Source organism: Macaca nemestrina, chromosome 9, assembly GCF_043159975.1.
Source record: "Macaca nemestrina isolate mMacNem1 chromosome 9, mMacNem.hap1, whole genome shotgun sequence".
Lineage (NCBI taxonomy): Eukaryota > Metazoa > Chordata > Mammalia > Primates > Cercopithecidae > Macaca > Macaca nemestrina.
The window spans coordinates 49133037-49159840 of NC_092133.1; the positions used below are offsets into that span (position 1 = coordinate 49133037).

The 26804-nt window shown below is 36.1% G+C and overlaps 3 long non-coding RNA genes across 4 annotated transcripts in view; 2 read left to right on the forward strand and 1 right to left on the reverse strand.

The window, feature by feature from the left end:
• LOC105481127 (uncharacterized) lies at positions 1 to 26417 on the reverse strand. The gene is made up of 3 exons (XR_986774.3): positions 26330 to 26417; positions 3125 to 3214; positions 1 to 84 (listed from the first exon to the last, which is right to left on the reverse strand). It is a non-coding gene; the product is annotated as an uncharacterized lncRNA (long non-coding RNA).
• LOC105481147 (uncharacterized) overlaps positions 1 to 26804 on the forward strand; it is a 293709-nt gene that overhangs the window by 246036 nt on the left and 20869 nt on the right. The gene's annotated exons all lie outside the window — the stretch shown is intronic.
• The window catches only part of LOC105481125 (uncharacterized), a 4638-nt gene continuing 3984 nt past the window's right edge, over positions 26151 to 26804 (forward strand). The window contains exon 1 of the long non-coding RNA XR_986771.2: positions 26151 to 26572. This is a non-coding gene — a long non-coding RNA (uncharacterized lncRNA). The remainder of the gene's footprint in view (positions 26573 to 26804) is intronic.

Sequence of the window (26804 nt, forward strand, 5' to 3'; positions counted from 1 at the left end):
ACCACAGGTCCTCGGTAGAAGCCGTGAGTTGAGCTCATTTGAGGTTCCATTTGTAAGATCATTTGTAGCTTGATGGCTTCAATCCTGGAGGGAACAAATTTGACAAGGAGGTTAAAAATGCAAGGGCCAAAGGCGAGTAATAGTAGGATGGCTGTCACAGGTCCTAGAAAGGGGAGGAGCCAAGGTATCCATCGGTTAAACATATTCCAGGGTCCTGAGTGTTTAAGCTCATTTTTCCTACTTTTTATCTGTTCTTTTATTTCTTTGACATTTTCAATAATGATTCTCAACTGATTAACGGAATAGCAACATGAACTGGGAGAGTGCAGGGGAATGAAGGAGAAGGCATCTTTGAGGTCAAAACAGTGAACCATTCTGCTTCCTCTGATATTTGAGAGAGCAGTGTATAAGGGTTGGGTACAGCAGGATATAAAGGAATTAGTGCCTCATTGATGATTCTGAGGTCTTGCACTAGTCTCCACTGACCATTTGGTTTTTGTTTTCCTAGGACTGGGGAGTTGCAAGGACTGCTGCATTTTCTTACTAACCCTTGAGTTTTTAAATGTCTAACAATATCCTGTAATCCGTTGTGAGCTTCAGACCTTAAATGATATTGCCTTTGACAAGGAAAAGTGGTGGGGTCTTTTAGCCTGATTTGAACTTGGATGGCCATTCTTTGCCCTTCCGAATTGTCCTTTCAATGCCCAGACTTCAGAGCTGATTCCTTCTTCAAGGAGGGGACAACAAATGGGTAATTTGTTCCCCATATTCATGTAGATAATAGCCCCAGCTTTGACTAATATGTCCCTCCTTAATAAGGGTGTGGGACTTTAGGGCATAACAAGAAAGGCATGTGAAAAGAGCAAAGTCTCCTAATTTCAGCTGAGGAGGCAGGAGAAATACCTGGTTACAGGCTGTCCTAAGATTCCTTGGATAGCAATGGACTTTGAGGACAGTCACCTGGGGCAGGAGATTAAAACTGAGAAGTAAGTGCCAGTATCCAGGAGGAAGTTCACTTCCTGGCCCTCCATGATCAAACTTACCCGTGACTCTGTGAGGGTGATGGCATGAGCTGGTGCTTGCCCTGGGCACCCTCAGTCCTGTTGCTGAATCATCTGGTTGGGTGCTTCTGGCCTAGAGGGCCTTCATCCTCTGGGGCAGTGTGTCTTCCAGTGATTGCCTTGGCATATTGGACGTGGGCAAGGGGACAGTTTATTTCTGCTTGGACAATCTTTCTTAAAGTGTCCTTGCAAAGCACACTGATAACTGATAACAAGCCCTACTAGGCAATTGGCCTGCTCCTCTTTTGGTTCCCTCTGAGCCACCAAGGTCTGCCTGTCTGAGGGCCATCACTAAGGCTGCAGTCTTTTTCTTTTTTTTTTTTTTTTTTTTTTGGGACGGAGTCTGGCTCTGTCACCCAGGCTGGAGTGCAGTGGCGCGATCTCGGCTCACTGCAAGCTCCGCCTCCCGGGTTTACGCCATTCTCCTGCCTCAGCCTCCCGAGTAGCTGGGACTACAGGTGCCCGCCACCTCGCCCGGCTAGTTTTTTGTATTTTTTAGTAGAGACGGGGTTTCACCGTGTTAGCCAGGATGGTCTCGATCTCCTGACCTCGTGATCCGCCCGTCTCGGCCTCCCAAAGTGCTGGGATTACAGGCTTGAGCCACCGCGCCCGGCCGGCTGCAGTCTTTTTCTTATCTTGCTTTTCCCTTTCGGCCTGTTCCTCTTGGTCCCTGTTATAGAACACCTAGGTTGACAGGTTTAATAATGCCTCCAAATTTTTTTCTGGGCCTATGACACACTTTTGGAGTTTTCTCCTAATATCGGCTGCTGCTTGGGTGATAAATTTATCCTTTAGAATAAGTTGGCCTTCCAGGGAATCCGGAGTTAGGGAGGTGTGCTTTCTTAGGGCCTCCCTTAGCCTTTCTAGAAAAGCGGAGGAGTTTTCCTCTTTTCCCTGTGTAATTGTGGATAACATTGAGTAGTTTGGAGTCTTTTCCTAGTCTTCCTCAACCCTTCTAAAATGCAAGTTAGGAAATGCCTGTGGCTCCAATCTCCATGATCTGCGTCAGTATCCCAGTGAGGGTTTACAGTGGGGACTGCCTGTTGCCCTGTGGGGAATTTTTCCCTCTCTTCCAGGGCCTTTCAATTATTTACCTGGCTAAGGTACCACAGATCCCCAAATTGCTGGGCTCCTGTTAAAGCTGCTTCCTTTTCAGTAGGACTTAAGGTCTGATCAAGAAGTAACATGCTATTTCTCCATGTTAGATCAAATGACTGCCCTAATCTTTGCAGGATATCTATATAGTTATCAGGATCATGAGAGAATTTCCCCAAATCTGCCTTTATTTGTTTTAAATCTGAGAGTGAGAAAGTGGCATGCACGTAAATGGGTCTAAATTCTCTTCCTACTGTTTGTAAGGGACATAGTATGGGTGCCTGGCTTGCAGAGTTTACATTTTCTTTCCAGTGTGCCTTTAACACTTTGAGTGGGCCAGATGGAAGAGAGTCAGTGGGGGAGGAGAGTGGGACTGAGGGAAGAGGCCCTGAGTATGGAGGCAATTGTGGGCCTCTGTCATTTGGGCAAAGCTTGCAGGCTTGACACAGGGCAGTATTGTCACAAAGGACAAAGAAAGCCTGTACATAAGGGACTTCATTTACCTTCCTGTTTACAGAAAAGAGCTAGTTGTAGAAGGATGTTATAATTAATACTTCCGTCAGGAGGCCAAGTTTCTCCATTTTGTAAGGAATACTATGGCCAGGCAGTGGTACAGAAGAAAATCAGCTGTTGCTTTTTTAAGGTTTCAAGGTTGAATTTGTCCTAGTTATTCAGGATACATCTTAAGGAAATGTCCAGTTTTGAAGATGTGCCCATCTGGAATTTTAAACACAGGGATGCCCGCACCCCTGATTAGTCCTGGGACTCATCTTCCCTTAGAGCGTCCCCTAAGGGTCAGGTCCAATTGTGCTCAAAGCTACTTTTCCTGAGCTCTCCGTCTACCGGATTTAACCATGCCTATCTGAGGGATGGAAACTTCCCTTTTCCCCTGCTGCGCAGCCATTGACCACTAAACAGGGCACAAGGACTGTTTGATTTACTGTGGTCCTTCTGCCAATGCATCCTACCTGTTCCAGAGTGTCAAGGCCTGGGTCGGAGGCACCACTGATGCTTGCATACTAAGGCCCAATTTATGTGGGCCTGGTCACAAAACTGTCCTTCAAGTAGAAATCTCTGAATTAGCGACAGGAGGCTTAGTGAGCTTAAAGAGGGTGTGGATGTCCTCTAGGTCAGGGCTGAGAGAACAGCTGCTGTACAGAACAGGCTTCTGTCCCCACTTGCCATCAAAAGAGTAAGCCCCCCGTCTTGAAGCGGTACCAGTATCCTGTGTCCCAACTGACTATATTTTCTTCCATCCAATACCAATTATTGAATGGTTGAAACAGCAATACAACAGCTCTAAGACCTGTGCCTGTGCACCACAGATTGTACTTGAGAGGCCCCAAGGAAGGGGAAGGTTTATTTGGGGAGCAATGGAGGAAATGCCCTAAGGCTTCTACTATCCACATGAAAATCACAGACCTGTCTTTAAATTGTCCTGATGTGGGGGACCATACACTATGGTGGGGAACTGGCCCTTCAAAAGAGCCATCAAATGGTGACACCTGCCTAAACCTTGGAGGGCACCATGAACAGGGATCTTCTGGGCACCACCCCAAGAATTTAAGACTTCTAAACAGGGAATCTTGATCCTGCCTAGCTGGAATAACTTTGCTTACGAGGTGAGGAAAGAAGTTTAATAGGACCCAGGAAGCAGGAGTCACAAGATGTGGCTATCTCATGCTCAGTAACCATGCAGGGGGAGCCTCTAGTGGGGCCATGGTCTCAACCAGGATATCTGGGAGAAGAAGACTTCTACGGAGCACTCCCAGGTGTACTTCGGGACCACCAAGGAAAGCAAAAGAGTTAGAACTGGTTCCGGACAAACCAACGCTCCTGACCCCACGGGGTCGGGGGTGGTTAGAGAGCCCTTTCCAAGACAGCCTGACACCTGTGTCTTTAGTCAGGTGGCCGTGCTATTCACCTTTAAGTGGCTGACAGGTGCCCTGTATTTAGCCTCCTAATTCTAAGGAAGTACAGGACAGAATAGCAAGCGAAAGAGGTTCAATCGTACTCACTGCCTGATGATCTAGATGCCTTTCCTGGAGTCTCCTGTCTGGCTCGCCAAGATGTAACGCCTAAGGTTCTTGCCTAGCCACACCAAAGAATTGGTGTAGAAGCTGACCATGGTGAGTGATAGAGACATGGACCAAGAGCAAGAAAAAGCTGTAAAGCTTTATTAAGCAGAGTGAAAGTACAAAGCTTCCACAGGGTGAAAGGGGTCCCAAATGGGTAGCCAGTGTTGGTTTGGGTGATTGCCTTTTAAACTCACTAAGGCAGGAGATGCGTGAGGTGGGAAGCTTGTTACAGGAGTGAGAACAAAAAGCAGTAAATTATTTTGTGACATGTCTTAGATTTTGAGAAAACTGGAATTATAACTTAGGTTTTATCTACTTTATGACCTTGCAGGGCATGGCAAAGGAGATAACATCTTACAGGACTTTACAAACTATTTTTACAAGGAATTGGAATTGGAAGTATAGATAAGGTCCGCTGGTCACAGAAAAATGGGCAGTTAACATTCCTTTTACTTTAGTTTTGGGGGAGGGGGAAAGGAGAGAGGGAGAGAAGATACAAGGAAACTTACAGCAAAATTTTCACTGTTACAGCTTTCTTGGGGAGGAAAACACATGCACAACTCCTGGTGTTAGGAATATTTTAAGCATATATCTTCAATATTATTCATCCAGGACCAAAGTAAGTCCTGATGCGGGAAATGAGTGTATTTCACAGCTTTCTGAGCCCCTACTCGGCCCAGGAAGCCCAGCTGGCACCTCCTCTCACATCCTTACCATTGAATATGATTCAACAATAGAAAGAGAAAATAGGCCACAAACAGACATGAATAAATTATATTGAAGTCAATCTGAAGAAGCTACATACTTTACTATTAAACTGTGACATTTTGTAAATGGCAAAACTATAGAAATAGTAAAAAAATTAGTGTTTTTCTAGGAGTTCTAGGAGAGGGATAGTGAGCTGAATAGGTGAAGCATAGGAGATTTTTTTTCTAGAGTGGTAAAGCTAATCTGTATGATAATGTAATAGTGTATAAACAACCCTATACTTATATATATGTGCTATGTATATAATTATATGTGCTATGATTGAACAATTAAATACATAAATGGTGAATTGTGAGAACCAGGTTTCTCATTTTTGGAATGTTAGTTTATAGGTAAGTATTTAGTAGAAGCTAGAATAATTCATGTGATAATATAATTTTTCGAGTTAGGGGCCCACATATAAACTTATGTTTAGTTCAACAGAGATAGTTTCACATAGACATGTTTATCGATATGTATGCATACGTGGGTTAGTAGTCACACATATATTTCCTTGCTCTGTCAGTTGAGAACCCCAGAGGCAATGACATTCCAGTATCAGTGACCACACCAAGTGCCTAAATCTTGGTTTTTAATATTTTCTTAAAAAAAGGAATGAACTTTGGGAGGCCGAGGCGGGCGGATCACAAGGTCAGGAGATCGAGACCACGGTGAAACCCCGTCTCTACTAAAAATACAAAAAATTAGCCGGGCGCGGTTGTGGGCGCCTGTAGTCCCAGCTACTCGGGAGGCTGAGGCAGGATAATGGCGTGAACCCGGGAGGCGGAGCTTGCAGTGAGCCGAGATCGCGCCACTGCACTCCAGCCTGGGCGACAGAGCAAGACTCCGTCTCAAAAAAAAAAAAAAAAAAAAAAAAAAAAAAAAAAAAAAAGGAATGAGGGAATTTGTAGAGAAATGGCTGATTCCAGGATTGAGAAAGAAAAGTTATTTAAGATGACCTTGAAAGAAGAAAGTACTCAAATAAAAAATAAGCTCATAATAATGAGTGTGTGTGAAAGGAACACAGGAGCCAACCAGAAGAGCTATCAATGGCCAAAGCTGAAACAGTTTGAGGAACAAAATATGTAATTGTAGTATTCGATTATGAACAAAAATATAAAATGAATATCCGTGAGTCCGTACTGATATAAATAATTGAATACGTAAATAAATGGAAGAGAAGAGGCAAATTTGTGCAGAAGAATTACAAATAACTTAGGTAGACATTATGCTGCATTAGTATTAAGTGTGGGCTGCTTGTAGTGACCTCTTTCCAATGAGTACAGTAAGGAAAAGATATAAAAAAAGAATAGCTATTCAGGGGAGAAACATGACAAACTACCTCAAGCAGGTGATCAAGGTCAACATAAACAGTGATGTCATGTCAGTATTATGTTCCATTTGTATATGATGAAATTGGTAATTTATCTTGGTCATCTTCCTCTCAAAAACCCAGAACCCTAAAGTAATCATAAGAAAAATCAACAGACAAATCTCATGTGAAGAATATTTTATAAAATACCTGACCATGATTCTTCATAGTTATCAATGTAATCAAAAACAGGAAAGGCCTGAAAAACTGTCACAGTCAAGAGAAGACAAAGAACACACGATGGCTAAATGTAATGAGGTATCTGAGATGAGATCCTGAAACAACAACAAAAAATATATTGGGTAAAAAATAAGAAAATGTGAATGAAGTATGGATTTCAGTTAATAATGATGTGTCAATATTGGTTCATTAGCTATAACAGATGTACCACAGTAATGGAAGATGTAATGATAGAGAAAAGTGGGTATGGAGAATGTGAGAACTCGCTGTACTGTCTTTGCAATTTTTTGGTAAATCTAAAATTGCTCTAAAATGAAAAGGTTTTATATTCATATAAAAAATGAGCTAGGACCCAAAGAATAAGAAGAACACAGACGATTCTAAGTACACTTTTTCAGGCAGAGAAAATAATAAGAATAAAGTATCTAGGATAAGCGTAGTTTAGCAAATTCATATAATAGAAATAAAATTAATTTGTCTGGGAAGATGGAAGTAATATAAGTATCTCCAGGTATATAGATGATTATGAAGAACTTGTCATATTTAACCAAACCGCTGCAACCTTGCATGGTGTGACCATTTCTTAACATTCATTATGGGATCTTTTGTCATAACGGACAAAACTCTAGATTCTTGATTTTATATTTTAAGTTAATAGCATCCAAAAGTTTGATGACTCAATAAGCTCTATCTGTTATGCCAGAATGAACAGACGGTATAATGCTTCAAAAACATGATTGTTCACTTAGCAATCCCTGATGGCATAATTCATACTTCAATAATTTGGCAAGTTAATTGAGGAACAACTCAGAATTAACTATTTAGAAAATTAAATTAGCATCCAAATTGACACAGCAAAGTAAATCCTAAAATAAATGAAACGCAGTGCCTGAGAGAATCATAAAAGATGCTGACAAACGGGATTATGTAACAGCTTTGCAGTTTCCTGTTATTTGGCAAGGACAACCTAGAGGGCCATTTTTATGTCTGGGTCTAATAGTAGAAATGTAATATTACATGGATCAAGAAGTAGGAAACAGCATAAATGTTTGATTCAACTCATTGTAAATAAATCTCTTTATTTCCTAAGGAACAGTAAAATTTTTACATAATTTTAAACAAGTATAGCCTGGTGTCATTGGGTAATGTGTCACAAATATAAATTAATATTATTCTCAACAACTTTTAGTCTAATTTCATGTGTTTTCTAGAATTGACATAACACGACTTGAACTCCTGATTTAACACATCTTATGGTCTTGCTTATAGTTGTTCACTAGTTAATTTATTTGAAAACGTGCTAAATAAAAATTCCGAAAAGGCAGAAGATGTGATTTGTAGAATCTGAGAATAATACGACATGCTTACAAGCCAACAGATATTCTTCTGATCTGGTACATAAGTTTTATTAGGTTACTGGAGTAAAATGCATTTTTTCTTTGTAATTTTATGCATTTAGTGAGATTATATAATTTGTTCATTTCTATTTTTTGCCTAATATTTTAAGTATTTCACTTTTTATATATAGGTTCATATTGACATAAGAAGTAATAGTGGAATTCCAATTCTTTTTCCTACATTATCGTTCAGGTGCCTCATCACCATGAATTACTGGGCAATTCATATGTTCAAATAACCATGTAATGCTCCCTTTATTATGTAATCAGTGCCCCTCTCCCATGTCTTTTCATCTGTTCAAGCACCACTTAGTTAAAGCCTTTAAACTTCAGTTCCTTTGTTGTAATAATCCAATGAAGTGGTAGCTATTTTTATAATTTTCTTACAGATGAAACAAATTAGGTATGAAAATAATAATATATCCAAATTCATACACTTACAAAGTGATGATAAAATAATTATTAATATCTCTTGAATATTAGTTATTAGATACATTAGAACATTTTTAGATATTGGAGTTTCTCTCTAATTTTTAGATATCTCAGTTTCTCTAGTTTAAATTTCTAGTTTATTTTGTTTATTTATATGACAACCACTTACCTGTCACCAGAAACTATTCTAAGCAACTTACAAATATTAACTTACAGCAATCTTATGAAATCTACACTAATTTTATTTCTAGTTACTATGAGGACACTGAGGCATAGGGAGGTAAAACAGCTTTCCGAAGGTCATGCATTCAAACTCAGGGAGGGGGACTATAGCCTGTGCTTTTAACTGTTATGTTCTGTTGCCTCTGATCCTTTGATTTGTCCAAATAATCAAGGTAATTTATATATCTAAAGATGATGAAATAAGAGATGTCTCACTTATAATGCAGAGTAGTTATACTCTTCATAAATATCATGCAAGGCCAGGAGTGGTGGCTCACATACTTGTAATCCCAGCACCCTGGGAGGCCAAAGCAGGATGACTACTTGAGCCCAGGAGTTTGAGACCAGTCTGTGCAGCATAGTGAGGCCACATCTCTACAAAAAATTTTAAAAATTAGCTTGGTGTGATGGCATGTGCTTGAAGTCCCAGATACTCCAGTGGCTAAGGTGGGAGGATCACTTGAGCCTGGAAGGTGGAGGCGTGAGCCATTATCATGCCACTGTACTCCAGCCTGGTCAACAGAACAAGGCCTTTGCTATGAAAATAAAAAAATATGCATGATAACTAAAGACATTGGTATAATTGCTAAAAATGATATACCTATATGTCAGCAATAATTAATTATTAAAATGCAATGAAAAAGTACTCTAATAGGGGAATTTAAAACATCATAAGAGAGAAAAAGTAAAAGAAACGATCTAGAAAGAGATAAAACATATGTAAAGCATGGATGCATGCTTTTTTCACTCAAAGATAATTATATGCGAAATTAAAATCTATCTTTCCTCTCTTTTTTTCTCCAAAGATGAATTAGATCTTGTATGGCTTGGAATGGAAAGATGTTCTGTAAGAAAAAAGAAAAACATTTTAGATAGCATAGTCTCCTGCGGGGGGATTCTCTCTAGATTAAAGTGATTTTCCCACTACTAGTTTAGATACAGAAATCTGTTTTTCTTTGAAGGGGTGCATGCAGCTGTCTCCTGAAAGTCATAAACTATCCAGAGGATCTTTTGATTTTCCATATTGAGACGTTTGGTTCAACATAGACCAACCCTCTTCTATATAATAAGGAGACACAGGGGTTAATGCTCATGTATCTCATGTGTTTCTTTTTATTTATTTATTTAAAGAAGGAGTTTTGTTCTTGTTGCCCAGGCTGGAGTGCAATGACATGATCTCAGCTCACTGCAACCTCCACCTCCTGGATTCAAGTGATTCTCTTGCCTCAGCCTCCTGAGTAGCTGGGATTACAGGTGCCTGCTACCACGCCCTGCTAATTTTTTGTATTTTTAATAGAGATGAGGTTTCACCACTCTGGCCGGGCTGGTCTTGAACTGCGGACCTCAGGTGGTCCACCCACCCCAACCTCCCATAGTGCTGGGATTACAGGCGTGAACCACCACGCCCAGCCCCACATGCGTTTCTTTAAAGCTAAGGCTTCTTCAAGAATGGAAGGTCTGGAATGACAATGACTAAGACTAAATACTTAAAATAGTACTTTTACATATAATGTCTGTATATGTAAATACATATTTACAGGGGGAGATTGTTAGCCAATCAGCCAGTCAGATTCCTCTTCTTCCCGAGTATGAAATTGGACTATGTTTTCCAGTGTCTCTTATGTAAGCTGTGGCCACTTGCCTGGGTGATATACACCCTTAAGAACCTCTGTTTTGTCTTATCTAGCATGGGGACAAATCTCAGAGCTATGTTAGGAGCTATGAATTGAGGATAATGGAATCACATGGTAAAATGACCCTGGGTCCCTAATACACACATGGAGGAGAACTGCTCACCATTTTTGGATGCCTATTTAGAATTTAGGGAGTCACAATGAAACTTTTTTATGTTAAATTACTGACTCCTCAGAGTCTGTCTGTTGGAGCAGCCAGAGTTACTTTCAGGGGTAGATTCTCTCATGTCTAATTGCATATTATACTATGTTATGAATCAAGAAACTTAAGCTCAGGCATTAATGAGTTGCTCATCAATGTGCTGTGTGGAAAATCTGAGATTTATAGCTAGATTTTCTGAATCCAAATTTTTGGTGTTTTTTCTGTGCCAAACTGTCAAAAGTTAGTTTCAAATATGTTTAAAAGCTCAGGTCCTAAGGCCAGAGAAGCAGTATTTGAAGAATGATTCTAACCATTACTAAGAGTATGAGCTTTCAGTTATTAAACTTTTCAAGCCTCCATTTCTCTATTTGGGGATAATAATAGTTTTCAGCATATGTTGTGAGAATTAAGAAAGATAATTCAAGTAAAAGCTTACTGGAATGATTTAACATAATGCCAATAAATAGTGAAATAATAGCGGTCCCTTTGGGACTTGATGATGAGTTTTCTAATGTTGAAAAATTTGGGAACTTACCCTCGCTTCCTCTCCCTGTGAATACATTCTCTTTTCTTCTGTTTTTAGTCCTAGATTTTTGTATAAATCATTAGTTTTCAAACTTGGTACTACCAAAAGTTTTCTAACATTAGTACTAGCTCTTTGTATAAATCATTGGTTTCCAAACTTGGCACAAAATTATCTATTGAGCTTTTATTTTCTAAGAACCAGACACATTACACTCAAAACTAATATCAAATTATAAATAATGTACATAAACTTACTGCTTTAAAATGAAAATTTTCCTTTTGTTTCTGATTATAAGAATTTGCTATCATAATGCTAATGATAGAAGTATATCATGATATATATACAATGTGTATGTTTTTATTTTAATTTGAATTTTTATTTTACTTTAAATGTATATGAATATAAATTTAAAAATTCACAAATTTTAACAGTCCAGTTTTTTCTTATTAAAGCAATTCCAGCAAAATTTTAAGTTTTTTCTCAGATCAATTCATTATTTACAAGACATTTTACAAATAAAAAATGTGTATGTATATATAATAATTACATGTATGGATATATAATTGCATATTATAATGATTAATTAAATGTCATTTATAGAATATTAAAATGTATAATTACATATATTTTGTAGATATTGTGCATATTTAAAGTAAGATAAAATATTAAAAATAAATACTAAAAATAAATAAAATAAATATTAAAAATAAATGTTTGGTAGGAAGTCTTGTAATAGTAAGGAGAGAATGTGGAAAAAATTAAAAAGTTAAAAAGAACTGTATATTTTATGCTTAAATTGCTTAAATTAAGGAAGGGCTGCAAACTGCAGACTATTAAAATTTTGAACTGATGTTTTCATCAAGGTTATTGAAGTTCTACCTGCTGTTGATGACTAAGTGTTAACACAACCACATCAAAATAAAATACAGTAAAGAAAGAGAGAGTAAGGGTGAGAAATCTGGGGATGAGTTTGAGAAAAGTGACAAAGCATACCCAGAGTGTGGTGTTTGTGAGCTTTCACCATGGCATACCATGACCAGGGCCAGAAAGTACAGAAGGTGATGCCACAGCCCAAACCTCACTTCGGATACTTGCAAAATAGTGCCTGGGGTGGCTCTCTAAGCAAATAAATATGCAAATAATGAGCTATATCATTGGTTTCAATGAACATATGAACCTTGCATTACATGATGTGAAAGAGATTATTTTAAAGCAGTCAAGAAAACAACTAGCTTACATTATGCTAAAATGAGATATTGCTCTGGTATAAAGTGTCTCCAACTGTTAGAGAAATGATCAATGAAGGGAGAAATTCTTGAGGAGGCAATGCAGTTTTTATTTGCTTGTTTGTTTAAGGCGTCCTTTGTTGCAAATAGAGTTCATTCTAAAACATTTGTTCCTATTGTTTTGATTAAATTTAGATCATCAGGTCACAATAAATGCTGTTATTTTATTTTATTATTTGTTTTAAGTATAGTCATAAGACTGGTCTTGGGGTTGGAAATTAAAGTGAGAATGCTGATCCGGTATGCTGGAGTATTCTTAGGTTCCCCAGATCTGCAAAATATTACTTACTGGGCCATGTGTGTAAATGTGTAAGATATTTGGTATATACTCATTGCTTCCCTTGTCTTACCTGAGTGGGAAGGAACCTCAGGGAGAGGAGATAGTAGAACTCATTTTTCCTGTGTGTTAAATTTGTGAATTACCGTGTAACTTGCTGATCCTTAAAAAGATTAACCCAATCAAAAGACTTAACATGGATGAAAGTAAAATCAATAAACAAACCTCAGCCTTGACCGGTTCTCACTCTACGTACTATAAAGGAATGACTGCTAACAATTTGAAACATGTATCAATTTTTTTCTATGCCTTTTAGTACACACATCCTTTGTGTATAAATGTATGTGTATGCATAGTAACACATATATACATATTTCATAACTATTATTACATCATATATAGTTATGCAACTTACATTATTTTATGATATATTTTAAAGATATTTCTGTCTGTAAATATAAGTCTATGCCATTCTATTTTTGCTTCTGATATAGAAGTACGTATCATGTAACTAGTCCCTTTTTAATGGGAATCTAAGTTATTTCTATATTTTTACTATTTCAAACAATGCTATAAAGAGTAGTTTGTGGGCTTGGTGTGGTGGCTCATGCCTGTAATCCCAGCACTTTGGGAGGCCAAGTGGGGCAGATAACTTGAGGCCAGGAGTATGCGACCAGCCTGACCAACATGGCAAAACCCAGTCTCTCCTGAAAAAAACAGAAATTAGCCCAGCTATGATGGCACATGCCTGTAATCCTAGATACTAAGGAGGCTGCGACATGAGAATAGCTTCTGCTCAGGAGGCAGATGTTGAAATAAGGGGAGATCCTGCTGTTGCACTCCAGCCTGGGTGATAGAGGAAAACTGCCTCAAAAAAACAAAAAAAGTTTTTCTTTGGCAAATATGTGAGTATTCCTGTAGTATAAAATCCTATGATTGTTAGATTATAGATCACACATGCATTTCACATTTTGAAAAATAGAATAAATTGGCTTCCAAAGAGTAGTATTTATTTACATGTTATCAGTACTAGATTTTAAAAAAAGTATTTTAAATGTGTACAAATCTAATTGCAAAAAAGTGAAATAACATGTTGTTAATTTGAAGAAGCATATATTAGAAATTACTCCTTTGTGTTTAATATTTTCAAATAATTTTGCTAGTGTTTTTTTTTTTACTTTTGAGTTTTTAATTTAATTTTATTTTTTATAAATATCTGGACTATATAACAGTTGCTCCATTTTACATTCCCACCAGCAATGTATGTGGGTTTTAATTTTTCCCCAACCTTACTAACACTTGTATTATCCTTTTCCCCCCATTGTAGCCGTCCTACTAGTTGTAAAGTGGTATTTTGTGGGTTTGATTTGCATTTTTCTAATGACTAATGATGTTGGGCATATTTTTATGTGCTTATTTTCCATTTGCATATCTTATTTGGAGAGATTTCTATTTAAATCAGTTACTCGATTTTTAATTGGGTTACTTATCTTCTTACTTTTTAGTTTTAAATATTTTTATATATCTGGATATATGTCCCTTATTAGATATATGATTTACAAATATTTTTGGAAAGAGTTGTGAAGAACTGGTATTGTTTCTCCTTCAAACATTTTAAAGAATTTGCCAGTGAAGACAGCAGTTTGCAGGCTTTTCTTTATAGGAAGATGTTTTAAGCTTTTCCTGTTCACCTTGTTGGTGAATAGGACTAGACTCCTGTTCTAGTGTCTTGGAGGTAGCTGAACTCATGAGACCTAACACTGGGAAGATGAGATCTACAGCAGTTTAGTAGTCAGGTAGACCAACATCCTGAGGGAAAAGGACATCTCACCTCATGCAGGACCACAGGGAGATTACATTCAGGAATAGTGTAAGCAACCAGCAGCTGTAGTATCAATAGGGTGAGGTGCTCCCTGGCTTCCAAGAAAGGATGGGATTGGCTTGCTCGAACAATTCCACAGGCCAGAAGGGAACCAAAACTCAGCCCTCAGGAATAAGCAGGAAATGTGCCTGCCTCTTTGATAGTGAAAGTTGTTGGACTGGAGACTTTATCTCCAGGAGTAGAGTGAGGACGGAAATCGCACTCATATCATTGAAGGGTCTCCAGATTTTACCAAATATCAAGGAAGCACATAGTATTGAGCCTTAATTTTAAACCTTACACTGCAGAAGTTTTGGTTACTAATTCATTTCCCTTAATGTGTGATAGGTCTGTTCAGAAATTCCATTTGTTCTTGCATCCTTTTGGGTGATTTGGGCTTTTCTAGGATATTGTCTGTTTCATCTATTTATCAAATTTGTTGTCAATTTTTTTCATAGTATTCTCATCATTATTTTTATTTCTGTAAGTTTTACAGTAATAACCCCTCATTCATTTCTGATTTTTGTAATTCAATCCTTCTCTCTCTCTTTTGCCCCTTTTTTATGGGCTGTGTAGCTAAAGGTGTGTCATTTCGTTGATTGTTTCAGAGAACTACCTTTCGGTTTCATTGTGTCCCTCTATTATTTTAATATTCTGTAGTTTACTTATTTCTGCTTTTATATTTCTTTATTTGCTTTACTTTTATTGCATTTACTTAGCAAACATGTTTCCAGTTTCTTAAAGTGGAAGTTGTTTTTTTTTTTTTTTTTTGAAATCTTTCTTCTTTCTTAATATAGACTTTCACAAAAATAAGTTTCCTGTTAGTACAGCTTTTTAAAAATATTGTACAAGTTTAATATGTTGTATTTTTTCTAAAGTATATTCTAACTTCTTTAATAATTGATTCTGTGACCCATTAGTTATTTAGAATTGTATTGTTTAATTTTCATGTTGACAGTCTTTTTCTATGAGTACGGTGAATATGTCATTGCACTGTCTTCTGGCCTTCATGGTTTCTAACAACTTAAATTCCAAAAGAGTTTCTCTCCCCAAATACATTTTTAAATATTTGTAATCATCTGGATTTGAAGAGGGTTATTTACTGGAGCATGGGCTAGTGACCAGCTTGAAAAGCATTTCATTTGGTTACACAGTGGTGCAAATTGATGTTTTAAGCTGCCTTGGATGAGCTGCTCTGGATGAGCTTCTAATTGGTTGTCAGGCCTGTGATCCCTAAATCACCAAATCTTTATTTGTGCCAGAAGATGAATATGCTATTTGATGTAGTTCCCAAGTGTATTCAAAATGCTATTTTATTTAGTTCTAAAGTCTTTATTCCCTGACTCCTAATATGAATAAATGAATAAATCAATACATCTAAGATAAGCAAATATGTATCATTCTGCATTTTGTACTGACTTAGCTTTGTTAATTGTGAATTATTAAATGAAAATGAGAAATGTTTTAAAAGTACAATAACTTTAATATTAAAATCGGGGTTCTTTTTTCTTTTTTCATGTAAGCTACATCTAGAGAATAAAATTAGGTTTAATTCCCATGTTTATTATTACATTTTTACTTTAAAAATGGTAAAAATTCAAATCACTTTGTGAAATAACCATGTTAGAATCATATCACTACAGAGTTGTTAAAGCTACAAAACCCTTAGGAGCATGTGATAAGAAAGGAGTGTCATCAGGTAATGAATTATTTCTTTACAAAATATACTACAATGTCTTCAGAAAGGAAGGCTTCAATATAGGTCTTCAATTCAAGGAGAGGTTTTTTTTTTTTAAAGACTGGTTTTTAAGTCTCTCTTAGAATATTTGTTTATTATGCAACTCTAGAAAATGTTTATTTCTGGGGAATGAATGAAATGGTCTATATTTTATTCATAACTAGGTCAGTACAGCAATCTCTAGGATATTTGGAAAATTTGATATGGTAACAGTAATAATCCATAGCATTTTAGTCATCCAATGAACAGAATCTTGCCGTATCCTGATTGAACAGTGATATATAATAAAACTTTTTTAACATTTGAATTTTACAATAATGTCACCTGAACGCTAGATTATTAAATTAAACTGGAGCCTGTTTTTCTCTTCTTGTAAATGAGGTCACTTCTTTGGAAGCGACATTTATGTTTTATAGCCTCTTACTAACTGTGTGACCTTGGACAACTTGTAGAACACAGAATCTCTGGAATAAAAGGGATTTTAAAGGTTATTCACAGAATGCATAAATCCTCTTTCTTGAGAACACCTACCGAGTAGTCATTTTGTTTCTGCTTAAATATTTTCAATAACAGGGAACTTACTATGACCAAATGAACTCAGACTGTTTTCAGACTACTCTAAGTAGTAAGAATTCTCTTTGTCCATTTTGTTCCTGTTATTCAGTTTCCTTAACATTGGAAAAGGTGAAAACAACAGCTGCCTATTTAAGGATAAAATATATATTGTATGCAAAAAATAAAATCTACACCGTGAAGCTGGGATACAACTGTGAAATACTGTAATTGCATCCAGTGTAATAAACAACATTGTTATTCAAAAATATTTGCCTCTATTCTCTGGGAAACAATTACACTTCATCACCCATGTATATTAGTCTTGGCCATCTGACTTGCTTTGGCCTATGGAATAGGAATTGAAGTGAGAGCTGTCACTTGGGGGAAGAATCTTTAAGAGCTAGCACATGATCCTATGTTCCATTTTCCCGCTGTCCTGATGACCAGCGATGCTTCAGATAGAATGCTTCCACATGCTGGATCCAGGGATGAAGACAATATGGAGTCCAGCTCTAGTTGGTTCCAAATGCAGCTGTCACATAATTCTCTGAAATTTTGAGGGTTGTAACAAAAAAAAAATTATTCTTTGTAGATAATTTTTTTTGCAGACTTCTCATCACTGTGAGGAGATCCTCTTTTCCTTAGTCCATATGTGAACTTGATCTTCTGCACTGAAGAAGGCAAGAAAGTTCACTTTTTGGGACTGACCACATAATATTTCAATAACTATATTATAGGGTCAAGTGGCTGTTTATTGGATGAATTGAGTAATTTTTCTCTAAATAGTGATACTTTATTATATTATTTTGATAAAAATTCATTTGGAGTTGTTATACTTTTTCTGTACCTGAAGAGGTACAAATAAGGCTAACCTTCAGGTCTGTGTTGAAAACACGGCAATATGTGGTTCCACAATAAGGGAGCACAACTCAGCACGGTGAGGTTAAATAACTTCCTTAGAATAAATTAGAGACACTCGGAACTGGAGATTCTACTAAAGTGACAAGACTGTTTAGAATTCACTACAGTTCTTCAAGGGCAAATATGAGATGGCTGAAAACAACATGGCTCAACTGTCCTCAGATGAATTAACAGATGAATTAACCATCCTCAGCATTCATCAGACGACTTAACAGCATCTGAGGAACTCTTGAGACTAATGTGATTGGACCTCCTGCCTATTAACATACTCCAATAATAGTGTAAACAAAGTATTTTTTGCACCATTTTGACTTGAAGGAAGTTCAATACTAGAGAATGGTGCCAAAATCCCAAAGACATGGATCCCATAAAGACAACTTAATTGATGAAACAACTGAGAGTACATGTAAAGATGTGGCATGGGAGCCCATTTTCCTCAGGAACCCCACAGAAGATCTAGGTTTGATGTAAATTGATTTCAAACCATAGGAGTAAGAGGTGGGACTAGTAAGAATGAGATTAACTGAAACTCTGTGAGCAAAGGTAGCTGTGTGCTTTAACTGCCTTACATAGTCTCCTTTTCCTCCTTTCTTCATGCAGTCTGGCCCTTGCATTAAAAGCAACATAACAAAAACAAACACAAACAAAATAAAAAGAACAAGAGTCCTTCTCACTAAAGAAATTTAAATAACCTCTTTGGAAGAACTAGGAATATTAGCTTGGGTGTTGCCACCTTAGAGTAAATAGCTCCTCGGGTGGTGCCTGGGGCGGTAGGAGCCTGCTGACTTGTCAGCTGTCTTCCTGATCCTGGATCTAAGGTAAAGCCTCCCTGTGCAGGAGAGTCCTCCCATGTGTTCTTGGACATTCCCTCCAGCTTTTCCATTCAGGGAAGAGGTATACAAGGGAAATAAAACCACTTATACCACAGCAAGTGAAACACAAATGAGATACCTAGAATAATCTTTTTGTAAAATTTCCTTTATAACATGAAAACAGTGTGAGATCTTCAGGCATACAAGAAAAATTAAAGTTAAAATAAAACAGAATAACTTACCTTAGAGGACATATAAGACTGGCAAAACTAGAAAGAAATACATCCTAATTCCTACCCTCAGTTATTTGAGAAGATATTGCATTCATAAAAAGCATAATATGCTAAGAAAAAGTCATATATAGGATTTCTTGAAAATTAAAAATATAATTGCTAATGTTTAAATATGTTTTATATGAGTTTACATTTGAAGTTTAAGAAACTTTTCTGAACATCAATCTAAAACACGAAGAGTTGAAAATGATGAGAAAAAGATAAAAATTTGAGAGATCTATTCTGAAAGTACAAGATTCTACCAATTAGAGATCCTAAAAGAGAGAACAAAGAAAATAAAAGTGAGGACTTAATTAAATAAGTGGCAGGATACCTCCTGGTGTTGAAGAAAGGCACACAACTTTATTTATTCATTTGTTTAGAGACAGGATCCCATTCTGTCACCCAGGCTGGAGTGCAGTGGCACAATCTGCTCACTGCAGCCTTGACCTTCAGGACACAGGCAATTCTCCCACCTGTGCCTTCAACTAGCTGGGACTACAGGTGCATGCCATCACACCTGGCTAACTTTTGTATATTTTGTAGAGACGGGGTTTCACCATGTTGCCTAGTCAGTCTGGTCTTGAACTCCTTGGCTCAAGTGATCTGCCCACCTCGGCCTCCCAAAGTACTGAGATTACAGGTGTGAGCCACTGTGCCTGGCCTAGGCACACAAGTTTAGATCTAAAAGGGAATTTTCAAAAATCCAATTCTAGACTTGGTATGGTAGAGTTTCCAAACTCTAAGTGTAAAGAACATAATTCTGAAAAACTTTGAAAAAAACATCATCCACAAAGAAGAGGTAGTTCACAATATAGGACACCAGAATTTAGTAGTAATAATCCCTTCAAAGTAATATAGGAAAATAATTTTAAACCTAAAATTATATATTCATAAACATTAATCAAATATAAAGACTTAACAAAGCAACTTTAAGGTTTCAGAAAATGTAACTCACATATTTTCTAAGGAAGGAACTGAAGACGAATTCCAGCAATACAAGGTAGAAAGCAAGAAGGGAAGATATGGATTCTAGGAAATAGTTATCTTGATTCAGCAGAGGAAAAAGTGGAAATTCTCAGATTATAGTGAGAGTACCATATATAACTTGTAAGAGAATAGTTATTTCATCGTTAATCTAAACATCAAAAAAGGGGATTTGGGAGCAATAGATATATTAAAGAATGTGACAATTTCAAGAATTTAATATGATCATATGTTCTTGTCAGCAAGAAGAAAATAAAAGGCCATTGGCGACTTGTAGGGGAGGAGAGGAAATGTGCAGTTAAGTCATTATCCAAGTCATTAAGAAGTAAAATAAAGCATGGCATGATCTACTGAACAACTGGAGAAAATAAAATCCGCTTGACTTTGCACTTAGGAACGGTTCCCTTCAAATATAATAGCATAGATTTCCTGACCTTAGACCCTTAGAAAATGTTATGCAATATTAACAAACCCCTTGATACTTCAGTTATCAATATTTGCATAGCTATGTTAATGTAAAGTCTTTTTATTGGTTTTAAACTTTGAAATCAATCTTTAGTAAAAACACTTACTATATATTTGTTTACAAAAAATTCATATGTTATCAGCCTTACCAATGTAAAAAATAAAGGTGAAATGGAAAGAAATTGGGGGCAAATGGCTAGTAGAGATGGAAGGAAGGAATCAAAATACTATTATCTTATGTAATGAACAGTTATAAATTATTAAATTATTACATAGATAGCAAAAGAGAGTTTTGAGAATATTATTTAATTTTACTAAGTTAACCAAAAGAGAAATTTAAATTAGTAGTATGTTTCAAAAATAAGACCAGAGGAGGAGGAGGCTCAGATCATATAATGGATAGAAATAGAAACCTTTAAAAGCATTTATCTTTGAGGAGGACCTACACTGGTTATTCTCACTCTAAAATCTTTATTCTTTTACCGTTTGATAGTCTGAATCAACAGTTTAATATATTATGCTCTTTAAAATATTTTATGTTTAGATAATGTCTTCATTGTATGGGCAGTCTTAAGAATATACAGTTTGGATTTCCCAATTGAAAATGCAATTCCAGCTCCTCAGAGGGCTGATGTAGAGGATCACTTGAGGCCAGGAGTTGGAGACCAGCCTGGGCAACATAACAAGATCCCTGTCTCTTAAAAAACTTAAAATTAAAATATGTCAATTTTAATTTAAATTTAAAAATTAAAATATGTCAAGTTAAAACACTTGACAGTGGACACGATGTTACTATTATTATGTTTACTATAAAATGTGAGCAGTTTGAGCTACTTGTAAAAACCTGTTCTGAGCAGAAATTACTTTGGGGACAACTAATAGTTGGCTTAGTGATATTACTTTTCATTTGCTCTTTGCGTATCTTTGGAGACAGCCATTAATAATACAGATAAATCAATGATCCTATCATTATTTTCACATCAGTGGTCAGTAACAGACATATAATAACACTGAAAATGGTTATAATTCTCAGGTCATTATACAAAATTGCTTAAAAAGAGAAACCCACATATTTTTAGCTTTAAGGCATGCCAATAATATATTGACTTAAAAACTGCCTTATGGTTTGAATAAAGCAGTATTTTTGGTTAGACAATTATACAAGTGTAAAGTCAAGACTTTATATCATGTATTTGAAAGCCTGCCAAGATTCGACATTTAATATTTGTCTTAACATTTGAGAAGACACTATTTTTCTTGTTAGAATTTGTGGGAGAGAAAAAAAGCTATAAAAATTTAATTTCACATAAAATTGTTTGAAATTGCCTTTCACTTGGCTACATAGATTATTGATTTTGCCTTTTATAAAATAAAAGCTTAATAAAATTGTACAACTTTTATTTCAAGAAGAAATATATATTCATACGTATATGTATATATATCACATAGTCTGATACCCCTCCTTTGGAAAAATAACAAAAGTTAGTATTTACATATCAAATCTATGAGCTGTTATGATGTTCTCCTAGAGAATGAATCGTGCCATAATGAATGATTAGGTCAATTTATAATGATTGCTCTTTTGCATTTTAGGTGATTGCTATTTAATGTGGAGGACCACAATGCAGGCAGATGAAGAAAAGCTTTTTATATCAATTGATATAGGCTGAGAAAATGATGAAAGTGGCAGTATTTTAAAATTTGTGTTGCTATTGACAGTAGACAATAGAAACACACATGGGCAAATTGAAGTGTAATATCATTACAATTTTGGGGGCTATACCAATAATTTTCAACGATTTTACTGGTTCAAGTTAGAAAGTTTCATACAACTTACTGTTTTGCTATTAGCAGAAGACTGGAGCAAAAACTAGTTTTGTCTGGAGGATTCTGAATGAAAGTTGTGGAAATTGCTTTGTTCTAAGTAAAACATACCATTATCAAAACATGATTTCAAGAATATCATCAATATTGGTTATTTATATAAGCTTTTCCAGCAAGGTTATACCTGTTTTATATGTGAAGTAGAAGAAACCATTAAAATAAAGAACTTTGGTAAATAAGAAAAAAATTTTCTCTGAAATGTTCAGAAAATTTAGTGTCTTTTAAAAACATTTTCTTCATTGCAAATAATTACTTTTTTTGGCTCATGATCTGCTGAACACTTCACTTCTTGATTAGTTCGAGAAGAGTTTTCTAATTTCAGTTACCAATAGATACTTACACATGGATCTCAAAGTCATTTACAGCATTTCTTTGTCCATACTGCTTGTTGAGCAAGAGATATTTTATATCCTCAAAACTTTTTATCAAAAGCAGAGATAGAAAGTAAGGAAGCGGAAGATTATTCCTGTGGTGTGGATGGACTAGACTACGCAGAAAATTAGCATTTATTTGTGAAAACCTCTTTTTTATTTATTCATTTTGGAAACAAATTTACATGCCATCCTCTCATTGACTTTTAAACCAAAAATCACTGTTACAAACCAGAGGAACCAGTCCAGATTCACTGTGGCCTGAAATTAAAGTGTTGGAGAAATATAATTTAAAACAAAATCCCCTCTCACTTCAGAAAACCTCTCCACAGGGTAGAAACGGAAGAAAACAATTTTCTTACTGAATAAACGTTAAACCAGAATGTGATACACAGCACAGGCAATCCACTGAAAGATTGCAAAGACAAAAGACATCTTTCCTTTTTATATAGCAAAGCAGATATAGCCTATTACATGCATGTTCTTAAGATAAACAATATCTCGTTCTCAAGAGGACTTGACGGCGCCATTTGTCACCGTTCACATGGATGACCACCCCTGGTAATTGGGGTGGCCATCTGAGTTTGTTAACTTGCTTTATCCAAAGGAAAAAAATACATTTCCCATATCTTTATGACAAGAGTTAGTTTTGAGCAAGGCATTGGCCAAAGTTAGACTCCTGCCCTCCTACAGAAATTGGGAGGTAGGGTCACTGTCTTCCTTGATGATTACATTTCAAGAGGTGGTTTCCAGGTCCTTGATTGAGACATTCCTGGGACATCAATCTGGCAAGGGGCTTATTTAGCTTTAAAAATCATTTACATCAATTTCAAAGAAGCAGAGAAAGAACTTAATTAAAAGTTTTCTAAAATAAATGCTTTCAACAAGCAGCAATAAACCTCCTATCTTTAATTTTATCCACCTTTATAGCTCTTAGGGGGAAATAAAAAGGACATCATGAGCTAAAATTCTCTTCTGAATCACTAATATTGGTTTTTGCAAAAAAAAAAAAAGCCATTGATCTTGGTAAATGAGATTTGTAGCTTAAGGATATGCTTACACACTGAGGTCTAAGCTTTGTTGTGCCTAAATTTATTCAAATAATGAAATATTGAGAAAGCATATCTGAGATAATATTGAAAAACTTTAAGTAGATCTTTAACTGATACTTGACTGAAATTGCTTATGCTTACATAGCAGTGACAGAAATTTGGAAGATGTATTGGTACCGTTATATTTAAATAGTCTTTGAGGTAGGGATTCCAGATTTAACAAATGAAAATTCAAGACGCCCAGTGAAAAGCGAATTTCTAATAAATTCAAATGTAATGGCCTGTCTTGTTTTATCTGTCAAATCCACTCTGAGGTGTAATGGCTGAAGCAATAAGGCATACAAATTTTAGTTAGCTGAGTACTAAAAGTGTGAATGCCAGCAAGAGGGGCAGTATTCTTTCCATCTATTATCTATAAAATAGCCGAGAAATTTTAAGCTTATCAAGAGACTTGATTGTTTCCTAGGTAGAACATTAACTTGGAAGTCAGACTAATATTAGAAGTTGGTGGCAATTAATATTTATTGAATGCTGGCAAGGTACCAAGTTCAGTTGTGTTCTACAAGTATCATCTCATTTAATTCACACAGCATTTTTACAAGCTATAGAGTAATATCATCCTGTTTTACAGGTGAGGAAATGATTTTAAGATAAGCAATACTAATAATCAAAATTGTGCTTTAAATCCCAGTTTGGTCAAATTGAAGGTTGATTTTCCTAAACCGTAAACTCTGCTAGCTTCCAGATGACATAGCTTCTAGACTCTATTTCCTTTGTTTCTAAAATTTGTAGCCTTCCTTGGATGAGTCACTTAACCTCTGTTTTTCAATTTTTACATATATGAAATCTGACTTTTAAATTGGATAATTTATTGATTAGTACAATTATGTGATTTTGTCAAGAAATTAGAATTCTGCTACTGAAGTATGGGAAATAGAGTTGTGTTTAATTTGCCTTTATATAGATTTTAAGGTCAAATAGGGCACACAATTTTTTTCATACCCATGTATTTCTTCCCCATATGTACTACAGCATTTTATAGAGACTCTCAGTGGATGCATGAGTAAGGGTTGGGATCATTGAGTTGTGTATTTCTTCTGGCAATATGGAATTCAAAACGTCATTCAGAAGAAAAGAAATTCTCAAGTTCCTTCTGAATTTCTAATAACATGGGAAATGAGGTAAGGATATGGGAGAGTAATATGCTGAAATGTAGTGTTGAGCCATTCAAGTTAGTTAGCAGGAACTTATGACTGGGATCCTAGAGCTCTGTATATGCATGTTAGGCTCTTTTGGCTGTCTTAAAATTATCCTGTTCCTATGTTCTGGAACAAACATTTTCTTCCACCTCCTAAAGTTCTTTACTCGTAACTTCACTGGTCCTCATTATTCTTCAGAGCAGAGAAGAGACACTCTTCAAAATAGGCATAGACTTTCTTTCTCTCTTTCACTCTCTCTCCTCTCTCCTCTCACCCCCATCTCTTTCAGGCTTCTTTTTACTAAAATAATGAATTCACAGACATGCATGTAAAAATCCCAAAGTGACTCACTTAAAAAATGCCACATATAACTATATAGAAGCATAGCTTCTGAATAGGCATTATAGAAATTATGAATCAATAAGACAGGAGGAGGTACACAAAAGCAGACCAGAATATAGACCAGTCATGACACTGTGGCATAGTTATCAAAAGGTATAGTGACATTTGTACCTGACAAGAAGGTGATTGTTGTGCATTTAAACTCTGAAACTCTGGGAAGTGTAGACCTGAGAGCATGTATTTCAAATGTAGAAACTTGGCATTATCAGCAGGTAGGCTGGGTTTAATAAAACCTGTATGTCTAAAATTCAGAAAATTGAGCTTCAAGAGAAGATTAGAGGGACAGACAATATAACTTGCAATGCAGTGATGCATTACTAAAAGGTGAGAGCTAAAATAAATGTTATGGTAGTTAATATTAGGAAATAATACAGACCAAAATATATAAACCATAAATTACTAAAGTAGCATAAATTACTAAAGTTCCAAAAGGATAGGCCATGATCATGAAATGAAAAAAAAAAAAGTGGGATCAGAAGAAAGGACTGTGTCTCTTCCTATGTTTTTTACATTCATAAATTTATTCTATAAATTTTTGAAAAGGCTAATTTGAATAAAATTAAGGTAATATAAGAAGGATTGGCAACTAGAACTAAAAATAAAGGCTTAAGCATATGATGTGGTGTACCTAAGGGAATCTTTGAATATGGTTGGTACTACTTTACTAGAAAGTAGATACAAGCATTTATAAGAGGTTAAGTGTGAAGAAGTATGAAGAATGAGATTTATTGGCATTATGGAGAACAGAGATACATGGAAGAATTCTCAGAGCATAGAACAGCAATGGCAGAAATTGCCAAAGTTGATTTCATGAAGTTGGTGGCAAAACACTGAAAAAAATGTACATAGAATAAAATGAATTAAGGGGATTTTATAGTATACTCTTGCCCCCTATAACTTCGAGAACACAGTGGAAGCTATTTATAGAGAGATTAGGAAGTCTAGGGAAAAAAATTCATTTTTTCAGAAAATTCAGAATGTACGTATACCAGCATTTGCCAAAAGGACTGCAAAAAGTAGTGGATCTTCTAGGTCAGAATAAAATGGAGAACCTTTTTATATAGATGTAGATTTCAGGACTGTATAAGATAACTGTTTCCAGGTAATAAAATACCTCAAAATTTCACATTTTAAAGCAACAAGCCTTTGTTATTGCACAGTTTTTCTGGATCAAGAGTCTACAGATGGCTTAGCTTGTCCTCCTGTTTAGGATCTCTCTCAAGGCTCAAATCTAGTTATCAGTTGGAGCTGCTCTCATCTAAAGTCTTGAAAGAGGAAGGATCCATTTCAAGCTTACTTACGTGGGTTGTTGGCCGGCTCAGAAGATTCACTTCTAAGCTCGGTCATGTGGCCGTTGGCAGACCTAAGACCCTCCCCGTTGGCTGTTGCAGAAGACGTTATTTCTCTGCCACGTGGGCCTCTCCATAGAGCAGCTCACAACTTGGTAACTGGCTTCCCTCAGAGGGACTAACAGAGAAAGCAAGATTTCGGAAGTTACATCCCATGATTCTGACATATTCTATCTGTTAAAAGCAAGTCACTAGGTACAGTCCACAGTCAGTGGGAGGAAGTTACACAAGGGTGTAAATACCAGGGTGCAGGAGTCACTGAGGCATATATTGGAGGCTGTCCAGTACAAAGACTTTGCTCTGGCAACAATATTAGATGATAAACAGCAAGTGATGAAAAGTGGAGGTGACTGCCTGGAATCAGACTATCCAAGCATAATCATCTTTCATTCTCAGAATAAATTTTAGCTCATAAAGATTTAAAAAA